This window comes from Schistocerca piceifrons, chromosome 1 (assembly GCF_021461385.2).
Source record: "Schistocerca piceifrons isolate TAMUIC-IGC-003096 chromosome 1, iqSchPice1.1, whole genome shotgun sequence".
NCBI classification, from domain to species: Eukaryota; Metazoa; Arthropoda; class Insecta; order Orthoptera; family Acrididae; genus Schistocerca; species Schistocerca piceifrons.
The window spans coordinates 100629833-100638951 of record NC_060138.1 but is presented as its reverse complement, the minus strand read 5'-3'; positions in this window follow the sequence as shown (position 1 = coordinate 100638951).

The window sequence follows — 9119 nt, the reverse complement described above, 5'->3', positions numbered from 1 at the left end:
TAGCAGCAGGGGTCTTTTGAAATGTACTCGTTTGGCAAAGTTAGGTATAGTATTATGACTCCGATATTCGTGTATTTGTTTAATTTGTAAGATATTTTGTTTTTAAATTGTTCGAAATCAAGCTGTAGAGTAATTTATCAATGTATGTGCAGTTATAAATTGAAGTAAATATTCAAAATGTGATATTCGGTCGATGATACACTCTCCTCTTCAATTTCCGAGTATGTTGCAGTTATTGCAGTTAACGGTGATAGTGAAACTCCACTCCCATTGCTGTCATGATCTTATTTCGAAATGTTCTCTTTTGCACTGCTCCCTACCAAACATATAATTAAAATTTCCACGTACTTTCAGCTGCCTCTCTGATGTTCACTCTTTGCTTCCAGTTCTCACTAGTCACTTGAATTGGCAGATTTCGGAAAGAGATTCTCAGTCTCAGGGATGATGAAACGGCGTAATATATATATTATTTTTTCCTTCACAATATTTAATTATTTCTTAACAAAACCTACCCTACAACACCCTTACAAGCTTTTCAGACTGTTTCTGAGCACCCTATGTATAGGGTGATTCAGTTGCCCTTATCGCAGGGTTTAATGCAACCCATAACGCCTTCAAATATCACGTACAAGAGTTTCATATTCTCTTGCTTGCTATGCACATACTACTAGTCCTACAGAAAAAATGAAGAAGGCATTTTTGTAGGAAATTTAAGGTAGTTAAATTTTGTACTAGAATGCGTTTTCGCTAGAGGCTGTAGTTCTCTAATTATTTAAGAAAAACATACAAAATTGACCTTCAAATTTTTTTTCTTGAATAATTCGAAAACTACGACTTCCAGCGAAAACGTATCTCAGTTAAATTTCCTAGAAAAAGATCGTGTTCATCTTTTCAGTGGAACTAACAGTTTGCACGTATCGAGCGAGAGAATATGAAAATTTTGCGTGTGGTATTTGAAAGTGTTGCAGGCTGCCTAAAGCCCAGCAGTAGCGGTAGCTGAATCACCCTATAGGATATATTGTATTCTGTACATGGTAGACATGAAACCACACACACAAGCAAATCATTTATACATAGCCCGTAAACTGACTAGTTGCACATGATCTGTGGAATATGAATTTAACTAATCTGTTGCTTTCAGTGATGTTTGTCCACATGAGCAGCGTCGATCCCGAGACTGACGCCTATCGGAGCATATCAGTCAGGGAAATACTGGAATGACTCGGCACATCACAGTATGAGAAACGATGCACGTAGTAATCAAATATCATTATTAGTTACTGTGTGAGCACTGAACATCATATAGTCTATTTTATTGCCGTTCATAAACATAGGAGTGATACTTTCATCTACCAGGAGAATGCTCATGGATACATTTTCAAATTATCCATCAAACTGTGGTTAGCTGTTACGCCCAGCCCAGCACGATTACCACCCCAGACTCTCATTAAGCACGTACGAAACATGACAGTATGACGTCTAGTCTAGCCTGCATTACCAACGGCAACAGAAAGAAGCACCGTGAAGTAGTGTTTGATTGGATTAGAAACCTCTATACGATTATAAAAGTGCGATTTAGATTATAAAGAAACTAAAATTTTTATCTAAAACAAACGGTGTATGTGTATGGTCATTTGATTAAAGTAATATACATTATTAAGCGAGTACAGTCCTTCCAAGGTGCCGAGCAATAAACTGGATTTTCACGTGCTCATACCTCTGATTCTGTTCGTGACAAAAAGGTAGAGTCAAGTGTTGTGAATAGCCCTTGGGCTAGGGACCATTTTTATATCCAATAGAAACGTGTGTCACTATCCTACAGTAAGGGTTAAAGTATGAATATTACATACCTCCTCCTGCTTAGGCAAGTGGAGCAAATTGTATTTGATGTAGGATACGGTGGGCTTACTGGGAATTAGGTAGGTACCATTAGTCCATGTGTAGTTTCTCGGGAAAAACAAAAAAAATGGTTTTTCATATATTTTTGATGTCACCAGCAGACCAAAACCCAGCCGATGACTCGAAGAGGGCTATATACAGCAAATGGCAAAGATCCCCATCTCGAACAACACTGAAAATTTTCCTGATATCTTTATCAATTTCCCAGATACAGTACATGTAAAACATGCTCGTAAAGAGCAAATAAATTGATTAATGACGGACATACTCGTTGTAAACCAATGCTTTAATTAAACTAATGGGTATACTCGTAAATGAATGAATGAATGATGCACTTGCGTAAATTCATGAGCGGTTTCTGAGGCCCCGAGCACGAATTTTCACGATTTTTTTGCCGTCAGCAGCTGACCGAATCCTAGACGCCTATGTACAGAAAATGGTTGTAATTTTTACGATATGTTTCTAAGATTGCAATCTCGAAAAATCTTGAAAATTTTCTAGATATTTGTATCCGCTTCCGAGATATAGAGGTTCACCTTTATTACTGTGCACTACCTGTGCCCGTAAAATGCCATGTGAAGCGAAAACGAAGTTTACAAAGTGAGGTAGCACGGAGAAGTATGATGTAAAGTGTCTCCGAAGAGTTCTGGGAACTCCGCGTTGTAGTACTGAAGCACATTCAAAATTTGTGTGTACCTAAAATCCGGTGTTAGGTGTAAAACCACTTCCGCGTTATTTGAATTTCACATCAGTAAACAATGAAAATGTTACTGAAATGACAGTCTCTTTTCATATGAGTGAGATGCACTACTGTGGCAGGGAAAAGAAGACAACCAGAGGAAAACTAAACCTATCGGAGCACAAAAAAGCGAAAATTCTCCTCTTTAGTAAAAGACTCTGACTGAAAAGCTGGGTTCCAGTTGCCTTATTCTACCTTCTTCAGTACATTTAAAAATTTCGCAAAAATATTGGCATCTTTTTTATTCTGAGAGGGAAGGAGAGAGCGGCATCAGGAAAGAGACGGAGAAGTAATGGACACTGGAAGATAGTAGACGGTATTTGTTATATAGAAAGACAGAAGAGGGGAAAGATAGCGTGAGAGGAAGAGAGTGGCACAGTGGGAGTGGAACTTAGTAGACAGTGAGAGGACTACACTAGGAAAAGAGTGGAGGAGACAGTGCTAGTGCTAGAGGAGAAATTGGAAGTTGGTGAGAGTCAGTGATGATGAGAGACAGAGGAATAGAGGGTAGTGACAGTGAAAAGAAGCAGCAGCAGAGGGAAGAAATGAATGCGGTAGTAACAGTAAGAGAGAAGAAGAGAGAGATAGTGAAAGTGATACGTGAGTAGTAGGGTAGAACCAAGGCGAATGTGGCTGTGAGACAGGAGACAGTGACGGTTTGAGGGCCACAAAGATATACAGAGAATTGGGCCGAGCAATTGAGAATGAGCGATTGGGAGTGAATGGGTACGAGACACCTACAGAGGTGGTCTGGTGGGTGTGAGTTAGTTATGGTTAGGGTAGCTTGTGGGAGCTGGAGGTGAGTTGTGTGTTAAAAAGGGTGCGAATATGTTCGCATGTCAATATTTTTGCGAAAATGTTTAAAGGTACTGGGGAAGGTAGAATAAGGAAGCTAGTACTCCTCATTTCAGTCAGATACTTTTAATGAAGAGGAGCATATTCGCATTTTTTGTGCTCCGACAACAGCATTTTTCCGCTGCCAGATATATGTGAATGAAGTTTCATTCATATGGGACCATTTTCGGAAGAGAGTGATTTTTATTTTCCACAATGCATTAGGCAAAAGACTCGGCTCATCACGTAGTGCCACTCAATAACACTGCACATGAATTTGTATGTGTCAAGATATTTGTGTTGCAGCTGCTCTCTACAAGCCTTACTGGATAAAGTATGCCATAATTCTGTAGAGAAGTTTGTTTGATTGCATCGTATTTTGCGCAGCTGAAAACAATGTGTGGTGGGGTCCGTGCCGCACGATTCTCTTTGTTGTTTCTGAGTTCTCTGTAAGTAAGGATACTCATCAGTGGCGGTATCCATGCGCCGTCTCTATAATATGCTAACTCAAGTTCATTCGCGGAGAAGAATGAAAGTCTAACGGATAAGCGGTGGAGAAGAGCTAGCAGGATTATAATATGAAATATATGACCCGAAACTGAAGGCAACGTAGTAGCGCCTCTCTGTTACCTAAAAGGAGGTGCGACCAGTAATAAAAACTGAGAAAATAAAAAGATCGGTCACGGTGGAAGATCACTGCATCTTCGCAGAAACAATTTCTCCCTTAATTATTATCGGACAGCTTATTAACAGCAGACTTAAATCTTATTTTGTGGAGTGGCCACGGTTTAGTCCTTCATTGACGAGATTCCTCTCGGCTGCCTTTGGGAATTGCGGGTCCGTCTTTATTGGGAAGCCAGAGGACCAGGAACCGGAGGGCGGAGTTGACAAGAGTAATATATGCGCAACGGCAACCTGTTCTCCGAGAGGAATCAATCGTCGTTCTGGCACGCGCATGCGCATTTAGGGCATTAATTTCTGTAATCATCAAAGAAACTGCTGGGATTAGCAAATTAATTTCGGCTGGAAAGTAGCTGATGTAAAAGGGGGAGGCGTCGATGGGGAGGGAATTGAGGGCTGCTGAAGCTTGTAATTACACTTGTCGTGGCGCTGTAGTGGCCGTTCATCAGAGGCGCGCATCGTAATAAATAAATTTCTTCTGGCCGTCGTACAAACTGCGAGGATAAAATTGCTTCTGGAAGATTTTTTGCAGCAAATATTATAAACTAAATGTCCGAAGGAAGGGAGGTCAGAGTTTAATATTCTGTCGACTTCGAAGTGATTACATGTATTACTGCAATTCTCCATTCGGTTCGTTCCTTTTGCTTCAAAACAATTTTGGGTTTTTCCCAAGATGCTGTTCGCCTTCTTGTGTCTATTGAAGCGTACTCTTGTAAACATCGATACTTCAAAATGGACAGCAGTCACAGAGAAGTGGCACGTTATTGTGGAGGGTAAGTTCCGCCTACACATACTTGACTTAACGATACCACAGCTGTCGAAATATTTTTTTAAATGTATTCGCCGAACTGCTAGTTCTTTTAGCAAGAACTGAATAGTGTATAGCTATACTACCCGTCGGTGACATCTGAAAATATGTGCCGCACGGGAATCGAACCCGGATTTGCCGCATACCGCGAGCGGTCGGCTTATTACTGAGGTTAACCTAGCACATCCCTGGATCTACCTCAACTTCAATATGACACGCTATCTACATCATTATGTTACAATCTAATCTGCTCATCGTGAAGTTAAACGTCTGCCACGTGCCTTAGGCAGAACATACAACGATACTAATAACAATAGTCTAGATTCCTAATAGTTTCATTCTTCCCCGTGCGGGAATACAAGCAAAACTGCAAACACTAAGGGATAAACAGATTAGGACGAGAGGATGTAGACAGCATGACATACCGAAGTTTGGGTCAATCCGGGGAGCGTACCTGGATAGCCTGTGTTGTAAATTGACCGCTTGCGATATGCAGTAAGTCCTGTTTCGAGTTCAGGTCTGGGAGACAAATTTTCATATCTCACCTATGAGTGGTATAGCTACACCCAGCACAGCTAACAATTCACAATTCAGCGAATATATTTCGTAAAATATTACGCCTACATAGTTTTCCAGAAATGCGCACACTTTCAGGGATTACAATGGGAACAGAGAAGATACCATTTTAGTTAGAAATTAACATATGAAATCGTACTCTTTCCCATAATCAAACACAATTCCTCTATAACTTCTGTTGATTGGCTGTCGCGCTGACAAGTTGTGTGTATTGCGTACGATATCTGACGTTGAGCACAAGATATCAGTCGACCTACTGTTTGCAAATTTCCTAAAAGTGTCGTGGCTCATAAGATGCTCCAACCTCACCAAACAAGTGGACTGTAGCTGATGTTCCCGAAGAAGACTCTGCAGGAAATACTGGATGATGTGGCAACAAACAGGTTATTCGAGTCGGGGAAATGAATTGCTTTCACAGTTACAACGCGAACAAGTTCGCCACATTTTACACTACTGGACGAAATCCGTCCCACTGTCTCACAAAAATTATTGCTATTACGAGACCCCAGTGGGCTTAAATGTGTATCAGCTTTGTCGGATTGTGGTACCTGTTATTGGTAGGTTGTCTGCTATTGGTGAACATGTCTGCCAAAACTTGATACACTGATACAATGCTCATGTCGAAGTATGTGGTTACTGTTGTTGTGCACGACTTCATACACAATGGTAAGGATAGGTGGGGTGCAGAGTAGTGTAGTAACTGTCGACATACGAAAGCTAGACAGAAGAAGAAATGATTAGCGAACAAGATAACAGAACAAACAGAAGGTTTGCTTAACTTGTATTTCTCTAAGTAAATGTAGACTCATTACGAATAATGCAGCAAGAGACAGAGTCCAGCTCATACAATAGCAACGACGAGGATGTTGAAGCTGCGACTAGAAGGCGTCTGTGTGGCGTCCCTTCGAGAAGTCGCCGTCTCCGGCCGTCCTATATCTCGGCGGCTGAGGGCGCTCGTGGTACGGAGCCGGCGGAGGTGTGGCTCAGTAGGCACGAATCATTGGGTCCGCCAGATTCCGCACGGCTGCTACCGGCGCCTATCTAAAACTTGCCATTCTCTAGCCAATTATAGAACGCTAGTGGATGGTATCGACTTGTGATACCACAAGTGTGGTGTTGTAAACGATAGATACCACGCAGGAGCAATCCTTCAGGTTCAGAGATTGACACTGGAAGTTCCGGAGTCGTCCGACAGCGGCAGCGACAGCGACCGGCGCCGCCCAGCCACCAGCAGCATGAATGCCACTCCTCCAGAGCTGAGGCGCCACTGGCGCCGTGGATCATGAGGATAAAGTGACCATCTGACTGCTGTTGTGTGCAGTTCTTACAGAGTGGTAGAGGCGTTCTTGTTGAGTTGTTGTTATAGCTCCAGTCTAGATCGACATAGTGTAGTTGCAACTCTCTTTACGAAAGTCGTAAATTTGGAATTCATCAAGGAGTTACTGTGCTGAATTGTAGTATAATCATTTCTCAGAGCATATGTTCTCTCATTCCTTTTACTCTGCCTCAGAACCAACGGCCGTCCCAACTGGACGCAAGTACTTTTGGGTATGAGATCACCCGAATATTTCAGTTACACATCAGCGGTTCTCGTAACTGCATGCACAAGCAATGAAATAACGATTATATTCCGCTCTCTAAGTTATCAGGCGGGGAAGAAACTGAATGAGAGCAAAATTCGTGTTACTCTCATAACAGGAAAATGAAACATTCACCTATTCAAAATGATTGTAACAGGGTTCTCATTTCAAGCTCTAAAAGTGTGTACGGAAGCAGCTCACTTATAAAATTAGGTAATGCACAAATGTTGATGTTTCGTACAGAATACATGCTACACGTTGGGTAAACTAAAAATGAGACTGAAAATATATAAGACTGACGCGGAATTAACCCTTGTTGCCGGCCGGAGTGGCCGTGCGGTTCTAGGCGCTACAGTCTGGAACCGAGCAACCGCTACGTCGCAGGTTCTAATCCTGCCTCGGGCATGGATGTGTGTGATGTCCTTAGGTTAGTTAGGTTTAATTAGTTCTAAGTTCCAGGCGACTGATGACCTCAGAAGTTAAGTCGCATAGTGCTCAGAGCCATTTGATCCATTTTTTTTGACGCTTATTAATGAACAGGAGAATTGTCCGTCATAGATAATATTGAGGCCGCGATTTCGGTGAACCGATCGGTTGCTGTCACATGTCTGTACATACACAGAGGTGATAAAAGTCCAGTATCGTGACAGACTTCAAAATGGTTCAAATGGTTCTGAGCACTATGAGACTTAACATCTGTGGTCATCAGTCCCCTAGAACTTAGAACTACTTAAACCTAACTAACCTAAGGACATCACACACATCCATGCCCGAGGCAGGATTCGAACCTGCGACCGTAGCGGTCGCGCGGTTCCAGACTGTAGCGCCTACAACCGCTCGGTCACCTCGGCCGGCGTGACAGACTTCCTTTTTCCCTGCGTACTGCAGCAACTCTTCGTGGCATGCATTAAGGTTGGTTGATTGATTTGGGGGAAGAGACCAAACAGCGAGGTCATCAGTCGGCATGCATTCAGCAAGTTTTTTGAAGTTCTCCGCAAAAATAATGAGCCATGCTACGTCTACAGCCGTCCGTAATCGCAAAAGAATTGCCGGTGCACGATTTTTTTGCACCAACTGACCTCCTGATTTTGTCCCACAAATGTTGGATGGGGTTCATGTAGGGCGATGTGGGTGGCCAAATCATTCGCTCGAACTGTCCAGAATGTTCGAGCCATGCGTGGCTCGTGTTCATTACGTTTAGTGTTCGTCATCTTCTCTGGCCAAACTGCCACCTCTTTTTCTTATTCCACATACTGGCGTCACTAAGATCCTGCCTTATTTGCCCGTGAGTGGCAGCAGCAGCGGTTATCGATAAGTGCACTGTCGTACTATCTCTGGAGCGACCGATAGTATTTCTGGGTCGTGGTGTGTCTGGAAGTCAGTGGGGGCACGAAGCGTCAGTCGGGGACGGAGCACCAGTGAGGTGTGGACAGCCAGCGCTCACCGACCTCTGGCGACACACGTGAACTGTCCGGTGGAAGGAGATTTTAGCGGGACGACCGTTGGTTGGTCGTTCGGTTGGTCGTCTCATCGGACGACGTGTATTTGGTCACCGACCGCCTACGTAAACGCTCTGTGTGTGTGACTTGTCATTTCTCCTTGTTGTTCCGCGGTGACTGGTCTTAGGATTGTCGGAGTGCTTGCTGCAAGTGTTTACATGGAACTGTGTGTAGCTTCTGTGATTTACACTGAGCAGAAGAGTGCTGTCTGCGTACTGGAGTAGTGAGTCTGTAGGTTGCGAGAGAGATTGCATGGAAGGGAATTGATTGGATTGTTGGTCGGTCCTTCAGCCGTCCCTAGGTCGTGCTGCCACCCGATTATTTATGTTACACTTGGCTGCCTGTCTCACCTAAACTGTTGTTAGAGTTTCCTCCACTTGGAACACTTCTGACAAGGGAACCTCCCCATCGCACCCCCCTCAGATTTAGTTATATGTTGGCACATTCGATAGGCCTTGAAAAACTAAACACAGATCAATCGAGAAAACAGGAAGAAGTTGTGT